General features: G+C 45.2%; 1 protein-coding gene across 1 annotated transcript in view; it reads right to left on the minus strand.

Moving 5' to 3' along the window:
- Positions 1–10,698, minus strand: part of LOC126092184 (slit homolog 1 protein-like) — a 98,551-nt gene extending 87,853 nt beyond the window's left edge. Inside the window, exon 1 of the mRNA XM_049907660.1 lies at positions 10,619–10,698. The gene's annotated coding sequence lies outside the window, so the exon portion shown is untranslated. The remainder of the gene's footprint in view (positions 1–10,618) is intronic.
- Positions 10,699–16,235: the final 5,537 nt, after the last annotated feature.

Consider the following 16,235-nt stretch of genomic DNA (forward strand, 5'->3'; position numbering starts at 1 on the left):
ATCAGCGCACACTCCGCTGCAGAGTGAAAATCTCATTCTGGAATCATTCCAGAATGTTTGGGTCCCGAAATCGTGTCCCTCTCGACGCGAATCCACCGAGTATCACTCTCCAGAGTAAATCGGGACTCATCTGTGAAAACAACATTGGCCCACTGTTAGACCGCTCTAAAGTTCCCGTCTGTGAACACGCATCAGAGGTAGACATACAGCACGTCTCCGACAATAAAGGCCACTCTGCCGCAGCCTTCTGCACACCGTTTGCCTCGATATAACACGTCCAGTGGATGCTGCGAGCTCACATGCCAGATGCAGTGCACAACTAAGGCGGTAATGTCGCGCCAAATGACGGTCCCCTCTTCTAAAGTCACAAGTGGCCGGCCCTGCACTGGCCTTCGGGATAGAGTTTCGGTCTCTATAAACTGTCGCCACATCCGAGAAACAACAGAACGATTCACATTAAGCCATCGGGCCAAATCTGTTTGCGACTGTCTGCTTCCTTTCTTTCGATGGCCCTCCACCACAGAGAGTCTGGTAGACGTCTTCTCTGTGCCACACTACACCATCTGTGACTGTGTACACAGCGATTGTGGATGTGGGGCTAACCGGCAAACACTACCTCGTTTCATAGGTGCGCCGGCCGGCGTGGCCGTGCGCTTCTAGACGCTTCAGTCTGGAACCGCGTGACCGCTACGGTCGCAGGTTCGATTCCTGCCTCGGGCATGGATGTGTGTGATGTCCTTAAGTTAGTTAGGTTTAAGTAGTTCTAAGTTCTAGTGGACTGATGACCACAGATGTTAAGTCCCATAGTGCTCAGAGCCATTTGAACCATTTTTCATAGGTGCCCTGACGTCATCGCTGGCATAGTTATCCGTTGGCCGGAATGCCATCTTCCGTGCAGAGCACGACTTTACGGACATGTGGTTGACAGTTAGTATGATTATATCGTGGATTAGGCACCAGACGCGGAAATAGCGGTTTGTTGTTTTAATTTTACCGTAGATACCAGTACACATTTAGAGCAAGCTACCATTTCTCACACAAACTAGAAATTCTAAGTCATCCTGTATCCTCCTACAGCCACACAGCGACGATAGTTCTACATCACACTACGCAAGCCACCTAATGGTGTGTGGAGGACTACTGCGTCATCATTGCAGATTGCTGCGCACCTTATTCATCACATCATGTGTGTATGCAGAGACTAACAGTGATACTGCCACACTTCCCTGAAGCACCACTGACGATACGATTGTTTCTGACAAACACTCGCCGTCCTGCTCAACGTACTGGGTTCTATTAGGTAAAAAAGACTTCGAGCAACTCCCGTATCTAGGAACCTATTCCTTATTCTGGCATGTTTGTTAACAGTAGGTATTGAGGCAACGTGTCAAAAGCTTTCCGGAAATATAGGAATATTGAATCACCTTTTGGCTTTCAGCAACCGTTTCCAGGATATCGTGTCAGAAAAAGGCAAGCTGACGTTGGCGTGAACGATGCTTTCCGAATCCGTGCTGATTTGTGGGCATAAGCAAGGAAACTTGTTACATTCAAACGTAGAACACGCCCAAGAATTCTTCAGGAAACTGATATTAGGGATATCGGCCTGTAGTTGTCCTGGTATATTCTCTCACCCTTCTTATACACAAAAATCACGTTCGCGTTTTTCCAGGTGCTTGGCGGGACTTTGCACTGGGCGAGAGATCCGGGTTAAATGAAAGTTACGTAAGGGGCTAATGCGGTAGGGTACGCTGTGAAAAACCGAACTGTGTAAAACCGAACCTGGCAACTTATTTGTTTTCAGATCATCCAGTTGCTTCTTTACGCCAGGGATGCCTGTTTCTCTCTCCTTCATACTGGAGTCTGTGCGACGGTCAACCGATGCTATATCTGTACAATTCTCTCCTGTGATTGATCTCTTGAACGCGAAATCAACACTTAAGCTTTTCCTTTTCTATCTGCTAGTGTCACACCAGACTGTTGGACCGACTGGAGAGAAGCCTTCGACCCACTTAATGATTTTACTTAGAATCAGAATTTTCTTGTGTTGTCAGAAATACCTTCCGTTATTTCATGTTACCACCATAAATTGCTTATAGCGAACAATGTTTCATTGACGATTACTTGTGAAAGGAAGCAGCATTTTCAGGTCGACGTAAAAATTCATTATAATAAAAACGCCTATTTACGACGATAGGTTGACATGTAATACGCCATCTCCAATTTAATAATTGTCTTGGTGTTCCGTGTAACCAATACAGCGATTGACTTGAATATGACGTTATACGAGGATAATCCCAAAAGTAAGGTCTCCTATTTTTTATAAGTAGATACACCTGTTTATTTCTACAATGGTTTACATCAGTTTACAGCTTGAACTTTTAGCTATTTTTTGTCATAATCACAATTTCTGTCGAAGCATTTTTGTAGACGCTGTGGCAGTTTTTGTATGCCCGTATCATACCAGCTCGCCGCCATTCTGTTCAGAAAGTTATGAACCTCTTCTTTCACATCGTCGTCGGAGCTGAATCGCTTTCCGGCCAAATGTTCTTTTAACCTAGGGAACAGGTGATAGTCTTTGGGCGCTAAGTCAGTACTATAGGGTGGGTGGGTGATTACGTTCCACTGAAACTGATGCAGGAGAGCAACAGTTTGCCGAGCGATGTGTCGGCGAGCGTTGTCGTGGAGAATGTGTACGCCCTTGCTCAACATTCCTCTTCTCCCGTTCTGAATTGCCCGTTTGAGTTTTTTCAGAGTCTCACAGTACCTGTTAGCGTTAATTGTGGTCCCAGTGGGCATAATGTCGACCAACAGTACTCCTTTCCGATCCCAAAAAACGGTTGTCATCACTTTACCGGCAGTTCGTGTTTGTTTGAATTTCCGCGGCTTTGGCGAAGAATGATGCCGCCACTGGCGTGATTGTTGCTTGGTCTCAGGTGTAAAGTGGTATGCCCAGGTTTCGTCACCCGTGACAATTGAGTCCAGAAAGATGTCCTGTTCGGCTGCAAGGCGGTGAAGAAATGCGCGGGAAGCATCAACTTTTGCCGCATGTGGTCCTCAGTCAGCATGCGTGGCACTCGTCTTGGGCACACCTTCCGGTAGTTCAATGTGTCCTCTGTGAGCGGTGCTTCGGGAAACCTCAGGAACCAACGTGCAGAGATCATCCAGGGTGATCTGCCGATCTTCACGCATCCTTTGCTCAACCTTCAACATTGTCTCCTTAGAAACTGGCTGTCTCCCGCTCCTTTGTCCGTCGTGAATTTCGGTCCGACCAGCTGCAAACTCTCCACACTATTTACGAACATTTTTGACAGCCATGCACGACTCACCATACACTTCCGTCAATTAGCAATGGATTTCAAACCGCGCAGTGCCCTTTGCGTTCATAAACCGAATAACTGCGCGCAATTCGCACTTGGCGGTAATATCCAACAGGAGCTCCATTCTAAACGGCTGCCAAGCCAAGACTGAGCGCCTCAGCGCGGCGTGCGCGTGTTTACACACAGCGCGTGAAGCACTCTTCATAACAGTGTGACCAACTGCCACACAGAGTTCTGTACTTATAAAAAAATAGGAGATCTTACTTTTGGGTCTACCCTCGTACATGTTAACTCACGTAATACGAAATTTCCAGCACGAAATTTTTATTCTGCAGCGGAGTGTGCACTGATATGAGATCCTTGGCAGATTAAAACTGTATGTGGGACCGAGACTCGAACTCAGTACCTTTACCTTTCGTGGGCAAGCGTTCTACAGACTGCGTTACCCAAGCACGACGCATGAGCTATCCTCACGGTTTCATTGGAGAATTTCTGTGAATTTGGAAGATAGGATATGACGTATTGCTGGAAGTAAAGGTGTGTGAAGGAGTCTTCCGTCGTGCTTAAGCATCTCAGTCGGCAGAGCAAATGGTCACGAAAGACACAGGTCTTGGAAAATATTTTATTTGTAACTGGTAGCAGAGAAATTCCTCTATAGTTGTTAACTTCTTGTTTATTACCATCCTTATGTCGTGTATGTATCAAGGCTAACTTCTACTCTTCTGGGATATTTTTCTGTTTTTCTGATTACCTCAAGGATTAATTTTAACTCATACTTTAATTTTTGGTAGACACCATTTCAAACCTTCAGCTGCAATATTCTTCAATACTGTTATTGTTTTTAACGTTTTCATTACTTCTTTAATTTCTTTGATAATCAGAGGTAAATCACTTCTAGATTTTCATGACTGTTTGAGAACTAAAGCTTATGGATTTTTTCTGAACAATTAAGAAGCTGATCAAAATATTTTGTAAGTATACCGCAATTTTTAGTGTTGTTTAACCAAATCTGCCATTTTCATTTATCAAACACGCACTTGAGATCTGATATGCCATTAGCCTGTCCTTAAAAGTGATTCAAATCAAGGGATTATTTTTTACAAGTTTTCCTAAACTTCTGCAAGTTCTCTCTATTCATAATCTCTTTTAGTTCTTCTGATTTTCTTCGCTGTTTAAACTGATCACTTAGTTCAGTAATTGCTTAGCATATCCACTTTTTCATTTTTAACCGTCTCTGTTAAAGCTACTTCACATATTTCGTTCCACCATAATTTCTTTTTACTGCTGATTGACCAGATATTTTCTATGCAGCGTTACCAATTTCTTTAGATACTTCTGGCCAGTTAACATGTTCAGCTGTTCTAATTTCGTCTTGATATATTAGAATTGATTCTTTTGGTATATTAAGTCTGTCTGTATTATATTTTCTTAGTGTCCGTGATTTTCGTTTCTGAAGTATGAGTTTAACCTTAATGTTAGAGAGGTAATAAATGTCGTGTGGCCAGAGCCTCCTGTCGGGTAGACTGTTCTTCCGAGATGACGCCACTTCGGCGGCCTGCGCGTCGATGGGGATGAAATGATGATGATTAGGACAACACAACACCCGGTCCGTGAGCGGAGAAAATCTCCGACCCAGCATGGAATCGAACCCGGGCCCTTAGTTATGACATTGTACCGCGCTGATCACTCAGCTACCGGGGGCGGACATGTTAGAGAAGTAGTGATCAGAATCGCCAACGGTCTTGCCGCAGTGGTTAACAACGGTTCCCTCCAGATGACCGAAGTTAAGCACTGTCGGGTTTGACAAGCGCTTGACGGCTGACCCTCCGGTGTGCCGAGTGCTGTTGGCAAGTGGGGTGCACTCACTATTTGTGGGGCCGATTGAGGAGCTACTTGACTGAGGAGTTGCTGCTCCGGTCTCGTAAACTGACAGCGGCCGGGAGTGCGGTGTGCTGACCACATGCCACTCCATATCCGCATCCTGTGATGCCTATGGGCTGAAGGATGACACGGCCATCGGTCTGTCCTATTGGGTCTTCCGAGGCCTGTTCGGACGGAGTTTAGTTACTCAGCGATCAGAATCAAATGAACTATTCCTACCTACTTTCACATTCGTAATTTCCTTAGCACTTTTTTGAAATACAGTTACATGATCTAACTTAAATTATCCTGACATCGGGTTTGGTGATATCCAGATTTTGGCTTTTCTTGAGAGCTTGAAGAAGGTCGACATTAGTTTCGGGTGAGAATATTGACATAGGCTGATCAGTTTCATACTATTTGTGTTGTTTCTTTTGTGGACTGGGTAACGTCCTACTACGTTTCTAAATTTGTTTTCTCTTCCTGTTTGAACACTGAAGTCACCCAAAAGCAATATAATGTTCATCTTCGGTAGTTTGGATTTCTCAGTTTCTAAAAGATCCCAAAATTATTCTGTACTTTTCGGATTCCTCTGCCGGTCGGGTGGCCGAGCGGTTCTAGGCGCTACAGTCTGGAACCGCGCGACCGCTACGGTCGCAGGTTCGAATCCTGCCTCGGGCATGGATGTGTGTGATGTCCTTAGGGTTAAGTAGTTCTAAGTTCTAGGGGACTGATGACCTCAGAAGTTAAGTCCCATAGTGCTCAGAACCATTTGATTTTTTTTCGGATTTCTCCTGTTTTCTTCATTTGCGGCGCTTGGCGATTAACAAGTGTGTATTATTTGCTTTTGCAGCTGACTGATAGGGTAGATAGTCTTTCTGAGGGTCAGATTTAAATTCTGTTAGATCCCTTATTATTCTTTCAGTAACGTGTGTATTATAATTTTTTATATCTGCTTACTAATGGCACTTCCTACCGAAAATTGTTGTCAATAAAGCATTATTCACTAGAAGCAGCTTATTAAGGTGGTAACGCGAATTTCTTCTTTAAAATTAGGTAGTGGTGTCTCTAGTCACAGTGTGAAATGGAGACTGTGATGGTACTGCTGCCTGAAAAATAATTTTAGCTCTCGGTATCGGTCGTATACAGGCGACACGATTTCCTGCCGTCCGGGTGTTACCTTGTAATGTGTCATACCTGCGTAGGCCAGGCATGCTTCGATAATATCGGCAAAGACTGATACGCCAGCTGTTTACCGTCAGATAAGATAAAAGTAGAAAACGCCTCCATGGCGATAGTTTCGTCGTTGGTGCGTCCCACAGGCCACCATGGTACTAGAATTTCTGCCATCCATCCTGTTCACAGATGAGACTCCCTTTACGACGGCCGCTGTGTTGGAGAGAGAGAAAAAGAAAGAGAGAGAGAGGGGGGGGGGAGGGAGAGAGAGAGGCTATTGGCATGACTATCGAGCACAAGATGGGCAAAACCACGATACGATCAGAAAATGGTTTTATTGTGAGTGGAAACCGTGACACAAAGCTTAGTTCTGTAACTGGTATCGTTTAAATATCGATTAACGGAGCTTGGATTCTTAGCCTTCACGTTTCTCCACTGTTTTTGCAAAAATTTCTCTACAGATCTTACATTCGAGAGCTTGCACCACAGTCGAACAGTGGATGTCCAGCGCATCGGAGATCCCATGGCCGAGTAGAAACTGAGCTCTCCAGATGATCACGTGATACGTATGTCGGCTATCACAAGTACTTTGATCTGAGAAAACCTGCCTTTACCAAAATGACCGTGAGCAGTTGACGACAGAGGCCGTCGTTGACTATCGTGGATTGTGACAGCGGATAGACGGAAACAAAAGACTCAACTTTCCAATATACTGTTAAAAACCATTCAAAAACCAAGATGACACAAAATACAGTTTCTCCAACACAAACGGTTCCAACAATATTAGCTGCCATCTTCAGGTCTGTAAGAACATGCAATACATGCAATATATCTTATAAATTAAAGTGTAATATTTTATATCAAAGTTTTAGTCCGGAATTACGAACAACCGGAAGTGTACCTGTACATTTACAAACCTTAAACTTTTTTTTGGTAGTATAACATGTTTCTTTTACTCCGGATCTCATGTACAAGATGTCAAGTGGATAAAACTCAGCACATAATAAACGTTTGTCATCGCTAAAATACTTAAAAGCACACAGGACCTTGTCCAAATGGCCATGTCCATATACCTATTGTTCACAGAGGCTTGTTACACGATACAAATATGGTACACAATAGCACATCTTTTTACATATGCTGGATAGATACTAAACCACTTACAACTGACAGGTATTATTGCAAAGATAATATGTTTACAGTGTGTTGCACCCACTAGGTGGCTCTTGCATCGGAACTATGTGACAGATCGTAAATACTTCTCTTTTCGTATTTAAAAAATGGTTAAAATGGCTCTGAGCACTATGGGACTTAACATCTTAGGTCATCAGTCCCCTAGAACTTAGAACTACTTAAACCTAACTAACCTAAGGACATCACACAACACCCAGCCATCACGAGGCAGAGAAAATCCCTGACCCCGCCGGGAATCGAACCCGGGAACCCGGGCGTGGAAAGCGAGAACGCTACCGCACGACCACGAGATTTTCGTATTTAAAATTAACTACTTTAGTGAGGGGCTTTTGAGAACATTAAAGATAACGAAACTGTACTTTACTAATACCTGAAATAAGCCCTCCCTGATAGCCGCGCGGTCTAACGCGGTGCTTCCCGAGCGGGAAGGCGTGCCGGTCCCAGGCACAAATCCGCCTAGCGGATTAGTGTCGAGGTTCGGTGTGGATGGTTTTTAAGGAGGTTTTCCATATGCCTCGGCGAGTGCGGGCTGGTTCCCCTTATTCCGCCTCAGTTACACTATGTCGGCAATTGTTGCAGGAACACCGTTTCCACGTACGCGTGCACCATAAATACTCTACCACGCAAACATTTGTCTGGTGTGAGACGTTCCCGGGGAGGTCCACTGGGGCCGATCCGCACAAAAACACTAGGTTCGGTGTGGGGCGGCGGTGGGGTGGGTGGACTTCTGTGGCCTGTTATGGGGTTGTGAACAACTGAGGTCTACGGCGGGACAAAGCCTATCCGTCGTTTCTAGGTACCCGGTTTAATACACAATACACACATACAACACCTGGAATACATATTTGATTCTCATACGCTCCTTTACATGTTATTATTACGGAATGCATTCTAGGAAAATTAAGGCGTTTCTTCAGCAATAGTTTATTACATTGTTGTTGTGACGCTCATCCACCGCCAATTCGAGGGCCGCACAGGCAAGCACACCTCCGCAGTTGGGGGGGAGGCGACGGCAAACCTGTACCAAGGCAACACAAAAGCAAAATTCGCATTGCTCAGAATCAACAGACACCAACAAAGCGCGACACCTATAGAAGTTTCCACAGTTGGACAGAGCCTTACAAAAAAGCTTGCTACATATAGTGTCTTCCAAGGTAAATGCTGGCCGGCGCCTCCCTCCCGCCTGCAGCGGTGCGTTTGCGTCTGCGCCACAACAACAATGTAATAAACAATGTAATTTTCCTATTATGCATGCTGTAATAAGAGTGAGTATCAAATATGGGTTTCAAGTGTTGGTTAAGTACAATTTTGTTATTTTTACTATTCTGAAGGGCCATTCACTGAAGAAGGTAATGTTAAATATGAACAAAAGAAGTATTTGCGATCTGTTACACAGTTCCAATGCAGGAGCCATCTAGTGGCTGAAACACACTATACAAAAGTTATCTTTGCAATAATATCTATCAGTTGTACCTTATACGCCATTTAAAGTGGATTCGCACTGTTTAGTATGTATCCAGCAAATGTAAACAGATGTGTTATTGTGTACCGTATCTGTATCATGTAACAAGCACCTGTGAGCAATGTGTATATGGCCAAGGCCTTTTGTACAAGGTGCTGTGTATTTTTAAGTATTTTAGCGATGACAAAACGTTTATAATGTGCTGAGTTTTATCTACTTGATAGTGTGAGGCAGGGGAATGTAATTACAATAAAAAAGAAAAAATCTACTTGGTATCTCGTACATCAGATCCAGCGTAAAATGAAAATGTTCTACTACAAAAAAATGTTTAAGGTATGTGAATGTACAGGTCCACTTCCGGCTTTTTATAATACCAGACTAAAAATTTTATATCAAATGTTATAGCTTAACTTATGAGACTATTTCATGTATTGCATTTCCTTACAGACCTGAAGACGACAGCTAAGAAAATGGTTCGTTCAAATGGCTCTGAGTACTATGGGACTTAACCTCTGAGGTCATCAGTCCCCTAGACTTAGAACTACTTAAACCAAACTAACCTAAGGACATCACACACATCCATGCCCGAGGCGGGATTCGAACTTGCGACCGTAGCGGTAGCGCTGTTCCAGACTGAAGCGCCTAGAACGGCTCGGCCACAGAGGCCGGCTGAACGACTGGAGATAGGACGTTCATATTCAAGAGGTGACCGAGACGTGTAACCAATGGCACCCCATACCATCACGTCGGGTGACACGCCAGTATGGCGATGAAGAATACACGCTAGCAATGTGCGTTCACTGCGATGTCGCCAAACACGGATGCGACCATCATGAGGCTGTAAACAAAACCTCGATTCATCCGAAAAAATGACTTTTTGCCATTCGTGCACCCAGGTTCGTCGTTCAGTACACCATCGCAGGCGCTCCTGTCTGTGATGCAGCGTCAAGAGTAACCGCAGCCATGGTCTCCGAGCTGATAGTCCATGCTGCTGCAAACGTCGTCGAGCTGTTCGTGCAGATGGTTGTTGTCTTGCAAACGTCCCCATCTGTTCACTCAGGGATCGAGACGTGGCTGCACGATCCGTTACAGCCAAGCGGATAAGATGCTTGTCATCCCGACTGCTAGTGATACGAGGCCGTTGTGATCCAGCACGGCGATCCGTATTACCCTCCTGAACCCATCGATTCCATATTCTGCTAACAGTCACTGGATCTCGACCAACGCGAGCAGCAATGTCGCGATACGATAAACCGCAATCGCGATAGGCTACAATCCGACCTTTATCAAAGTCGGAAATGTAATGGTACGCATTTCTCCTCCTCACACTAGGCATCACAACAGCGTTTCACCAGGCAATGCCGGTCAACTGCCGTTTGTGTATGAGCATTCGGTTGGAAACTTTCCTCATGTCAGCACGTTGCAGGTGTCGCTGCCGGCGCCAACCTTGTGTGAATGCTCTGAAAAGCTAATCATTTGCATATCACAGGATCTTCTTCCTGTCGGTTAAATTTCGCGTCTTTAGCCCGTCAATTCCAACCAGATCAGCTTCCATTTCAGTGGTAATTACTTTAAAAAGCTAATTTATGGTGTGGCAGTGGGTACTTACCCCGCCGACTTTGGTGCGGCCGGTGCCGCGCGTGCAGTTGAGGATGAGGGACGGTTCGTCGAAGGCTTCCCGGCCCAGCGTGGGCGGCCAACCCGCCGGCACCTCGCAGCAGTGGCAGCGCCCACAGGGTGGACACGGCGCCGCCGCCCCGGCGTCTGCGCCGCCAGCTGCAGCTGCGGCCGCCACCAGCACCCAGCACACCAGCCAGCACTGCAGCCGCACCGTCTGCCGAACCGAACAAAACCAACACCTCAGATCCACGGGCACTAGTTTAGGCGGTACATTAAAGATCGCCAGTCTGTGAGGAGAACATACACTGCCGGGTCACATTATTACCGGTATCTTCTGGGAGTTCCTTCTCTAAATCCTCGCACGTACGAAAAAATGGCCAACATCGAAATAAGTGTCAAAATAATAGTAAAGCAACTGAAATCACTCAACAGAGGAAAGTCCACAGGACCTGACGGGATGTTGTCGTTGTTGTGGTCTTCAGTCCTGAGACTGGTTTCATGCAGATCTCCATGCCACTCTATCCTGTGCAAGCTTCTTCATCTCCCAGTACCTACTGCAACTTGCATCCTTCTGAATCAGCTTGGTGTATTCATCTCTTGGCCTCCCTCTACGATTTTTACCCTCCACGCTGCCCTCCAATACTAAATTGGTGATCCCTTGATGCCACAGAACATGTCCTACCAACCGATCCCTTCTTCTAGTCAAGTTGTGTCACAAACTCCTCTTCTCCCGAATTCTATTCAATACCTCCTCATTAGTTATGTGATCTACCCATTTAATCTTCAGCATTCTTCTGTAGCACCACATTTCGAAAGCTTCTATTCTCTTCTTGTCTAAAATATTTATCGTCCATGTTTCACTTCCATACATGGCTACACTCCATACAAATACTTTCAGAAACGACTTCCTGACACTTAAATCTGTACTCGATGTTTACAAATTTCTCTTCTTGAGAAGCGCTTTCCTTGCCATTGCCAGTCTGCTTTTTATACACTCTCTGCTTCGACCATCATCAGTTATTTTGCTCCCCAAACAGCAAAACTTCATTACTTAAGTGTCTCATTTCCTAATCTAATTCCCTCAGCATCATCCGACTTAATTCGACTATATTCCATTATCCTCGTTTTCCTTTTGTTGATGTTCATCTTATATCCTCCTATCAAGACACTGTCCATTCCTTTCAACTGCTCTTCCAAGTCCTTTGCTGTCTCTAACATAATTACAATGTCATCGGCGAACCTCAAAGTTTTTATTTCTTCTCCATGGATTTTAATACCTACTCCGAACTTTTCTTTTGTTTCCTTTACTGCTTGCTCAATATACAGATTGAATAGCATCGGGGAGAGTCTACAACCCTGTCTCACTCCCTTCCCAACCACTGCTTCCCTTTCATGTCCCTGACGGGATACCAATTCGATTCTACACAGAGTACGCGAAAGAACTTGCCCCCCTTCTGACAACCGTGTACCGCAAGTCTCTAGAGGAACGGAAGGTTCCAAAAGAGCACAGGTAGTCCCAGTTTTCAAGAAGGGTCGTCGAGCAGATGCGCAAAACTATAGGCCTATATCTCTGACTTCCATATGTTGTAGAATTTTAGAACATGTTTTTTGCTCGTTTATCATGTCGTTTCTGGGAACCCAGAATCTACTCTGTAGGAATCAACATGCATTTCGGAAACAGCGATAGTGTGAGACCCAACTCGCTTTATTTGTTCATGAGACCCAGAAAGTATTACATACAGGCTCCCAGGTAGATGCCATTTTCCTTGACTTCCGGAAGGAGTTCGAAACAGTTCCGCACTGTCGCCTGACAAAGTAAGAGCCTACGGAATATCAGACCAGCTGTGTGGCTGGATTGAAGAGTTTTTAGCAAACAGAACACAGCATGTTGTTCTCGATGGAGAGACGTCTACAGACGTCAAAGTAACCTCTGGCGTGCCACAGGGAAGTGTTATGCGACCATTTCTTTTCACAATATATATAAATGACCAAGTAGACTGTGTCGGAAGTTCCATGCGGTTTTTCGCGGATGATGCTGTAGTATACAGAGAAGTTGCAGCATTAGAAAATTGCAGCGAAATGCAGAAAGATCTGCAGCGGATAGGCACTTGGTGTAGGGAGTGGCAACTGACCCTTAGACAAATGTAATGTATTGCGAATACATAGAAAGAAGGATCCTTTATTGTATGATTATATGATAGCGGAACTAACAATGGTAGCAGTTACTTCTGTAAAATATCTGGGAGTATGCGTGTGGAACGATTTGAAGTGGAATGATCATATAAAATTAATTGTTGGTAAGGCTGGTGCCAGGTTGAGATTCATTGGGAGAGTCCTTAGAAAATGTAGTCCATCAACAAAGGAGGTGGCTTACAAAACACTCGTTCGACTTATACTTGAGTATTGCTCATCAGTGTGGGATCCGTACCAGATCGGGTTGACGGAGGAGATAGAGAAGATCCAAAGAAGAGCGGCGCGTTTCGTCACAGGGTTATTTGGTAACTGTGATAGCGTTACGGAGATGTTTAACAGACTCAAGTTGCAGACTCTGCAAGAGAGGCGCTCTGCATCGCAGTGTAGCTTGATGTCCAGGTTTCGAGAGGGTGCGTTTCTGGATGAGGTATCGAATATATTGCTTTCGTCTACTTATACCTCCCGAGGAGATCACGAATGTAAAGTTAGAGAAATTCGAGAGCGCACGGAGGCTTTCCGGCAGTCGTTCTTCCCGCGAACCATACGCGACTGGAACAGGAAAGGGAGGTAATGACAGTGGCACGTAAAGTGCCCTCCGGCACATACCGTTTTGTGGCTTGCGGAGTGTAAATGTAGATGTAGATGTAGATGAAGTGGTATATACGGGGAGTCTGAGAAGTCGCTGTAGCTCTCTCGATTTTTTACAATTGGGGAAATACAATGAGTTGACAAAAGTCACGGGATAGAGATATGCACATATACGGATGACGGTATTACCACGTGTACAAGGTATAAACTGGTAGTGGCGGACCCGTCATTTTTACTCATGTGGTTCAAATGAAAATTTGTCCGACGCGATTACGGTCGCACGAAAGTAATTAACAAAATTTTATGGGGTAATGGAAGTCGGAGCTAGGTTCAAATGGTTCAAATGGCTCTGAGCACTATGGGACTTAACTTCTAAGGTCATCAGTCCCCTAGAACTTAGAACTACTTAAACCTAACTAACCTAAGGACATCACACACATCCATGCCCGAGGCAGGATTCGAACCTGCGACCGTAGCGGCCGCGCGGTTCCAGACTGTAGCGCCTTTAACCGCTTGGCCACCACGGCCGGCCTCGGAGCTAGGTGCATGGGACATTCCATTTCGGAAATCGTTATAGAATTCAATATTCCAAGATCTACAGAGTCAAGAGCGGGCCGAGAGTACCAAATTTCACCACGGACAACGCTGTGGCCGACGGCCTTCACTTAACGACCTAGAGCAGTGGGGTTTGCGCAGGGTTTTCAGTGCTAAAAGACAAATAACACTGCTTGAAACTGATATGGTCCTACTCAAGTCTGGATTTATCGTTAAGTAGGAGTGGGAGGGGGAGGGCCAGGCCATGTTCCGGGGGATCGAGCAGTACAGGCTCCGACAGAGACAGCGAGTGGCGAGCCTCAGAATAGGCAGCTCTCTCAACCCAAATACGCGCCCAAGGTACAGGGTATAGGATCACGGTTGGGTGCGGAACATCGGAAACCAATGTCGACCCTGCAATGATCATACTACGGACGTTTCTTGTCTTTCTCAACCTTAAGTCGGAAGAATATATATAAAAGGATATACCAAAATTATGGTCACTACGCAATCAAACCAACAACCGGGGCACAATTCGCAATAATGATAGGTTAATTATCAGACCTGTTGCGACCAAGCATATAACAGTACGTACGCAACTAAACTAGAAAAACGTAATCAACCAAGCAACAAATCCAGAATACTACAGCTGATGGTCGTAAGCTACCAGGTAAACCTGCTGCGGGTAAGACTATTAAATGGTCAGAATTATTTTACCCTTTAAATATTAACAGACATGGATAAAGGACTACAACAAGATAATCGTTGAAGCAACAAGGAGCAGGTGTTACTGACAACAGTAATACTTAATCGCGAGACCTGCTGCGACCCGACACACACAAAGATAAAAGGCGCTTAAACAACAACATATATATATATATATATATATATATATATATATATATATATATATATATATATATATATATATATTTAAAAACTAAAACTATGTAATCAACCAAGTCACAAGCGCAGAGTACAACTGCTAGTGGCTGTAAAACATTTAGTAATAACAGTATTTTCAACTGTACGCTGATTGAGCACTCAACGTTGCTCTGTCGAAAGGCTCTTCTTGTGGCTTGCCGTTAAACAAATTGTCATTCAACGGTGCACGTTAACAACAGGAGTATCAACTGCGCTCTGTCTGAAAGTAGTAATATTGCCAACAGTATTTAATAACCACAGAGCAACGACGTATTTGGTAATAACAGTGATTTCAACTTTACCTGCCGGCCGGAGTGGCCGAGCGGTTCTAGGCGCTACAGTCTGCAACCGCGCCTCCGCTACGGTCGCAGGTTCGAACCCTGCCTCGGGCATGGATGTGTGTGATGTCCTTAGGTTAGTTAGGTTTAAGTAGTTCTAAGTTCTAGGGGACTGATGACCTCAGCAGTTAAGTCGCATAGCGCTGAGAGCCATTTGAACTGTACCTTCATTGAACACTCAACGTCGCTCTGCCGAAAGGCTCCACTTGTTGCTTGCCGTTAAACAAACTGTCTTTCAAGGGTGTACATTAACGACAACAGAAGCATCAGAGAAGACTACAAGAAAGCCATGACACCAATCAAATGGCTCTGAGCACTATGGACTTAACAGCTGTGGTCATCAGTCCCCTAGAATTTAGAACTACTTAAACCTAACTAACCTAAGGACATCACACACATCCATGCCCGAGGCAGGATTCGAACCTGCGACCGTAGCAGTCGCGCGGTTCCGAACTGAGCGCCTAGAACCGCTCGGCCACCACGGCTGGCTCGACACCAATCCGCAAGATGCAAACTTGCAGATCGAGTTGACCATCTAGCATTTAACGGTGAACACTCACAAGCGACCACAGGTAGATTCAAACTGTCAAACAGTGAGCGTCGCTCTGTCGCTCTGCCAGGAGGCAAACTCATCGGTGCAACCTCGCGAGCAGCAAAATAAACAGCAAATAACAGCACATACTACCAACTAAGAGTCTGCGTGAGGCAGCTACGAATACCAACGGCCACAGTTTCACAGACCAACGTACACGTTTTAAACTATCACGTCCTGTTTTTTTTTATTTGGGGGGGGGGGGGGGTGGTACAATGCACAAGGAAAGAGCAATCTTACCACCAGAAGTCGGGGGACTTGATAATACAAATGACAGAACACCATGCCTCCAGGCTCAGCGCCTCACTGCCCTTCTGGATGAGTCGCAACACAACGCGACGACGCGTGGCTTCCCACCTCAAAACAGCTCACCGTACCATACAGTCCCGCTCGCAGAAGGCGGCCGTCCACAAACTGCCCGTACGCTACTACGTCCT

Source organism: Schistocerca cancellata, chromosome 7 (assembly GCF_023864275.1).
Source record: "Schistocerca cancellata isolate TAMUIC-IGC-003103 chromosome 7, iqSchCanc2.1, whole genome shotgun sequence".
Classification (NCBI taxonomy): domain Eukaryota; kingdom Metazoa; phylum Arthropoda; class Insecta; order Orthoptera; family Acrididae; genus Schistocerca; species Schistocerca cancellata.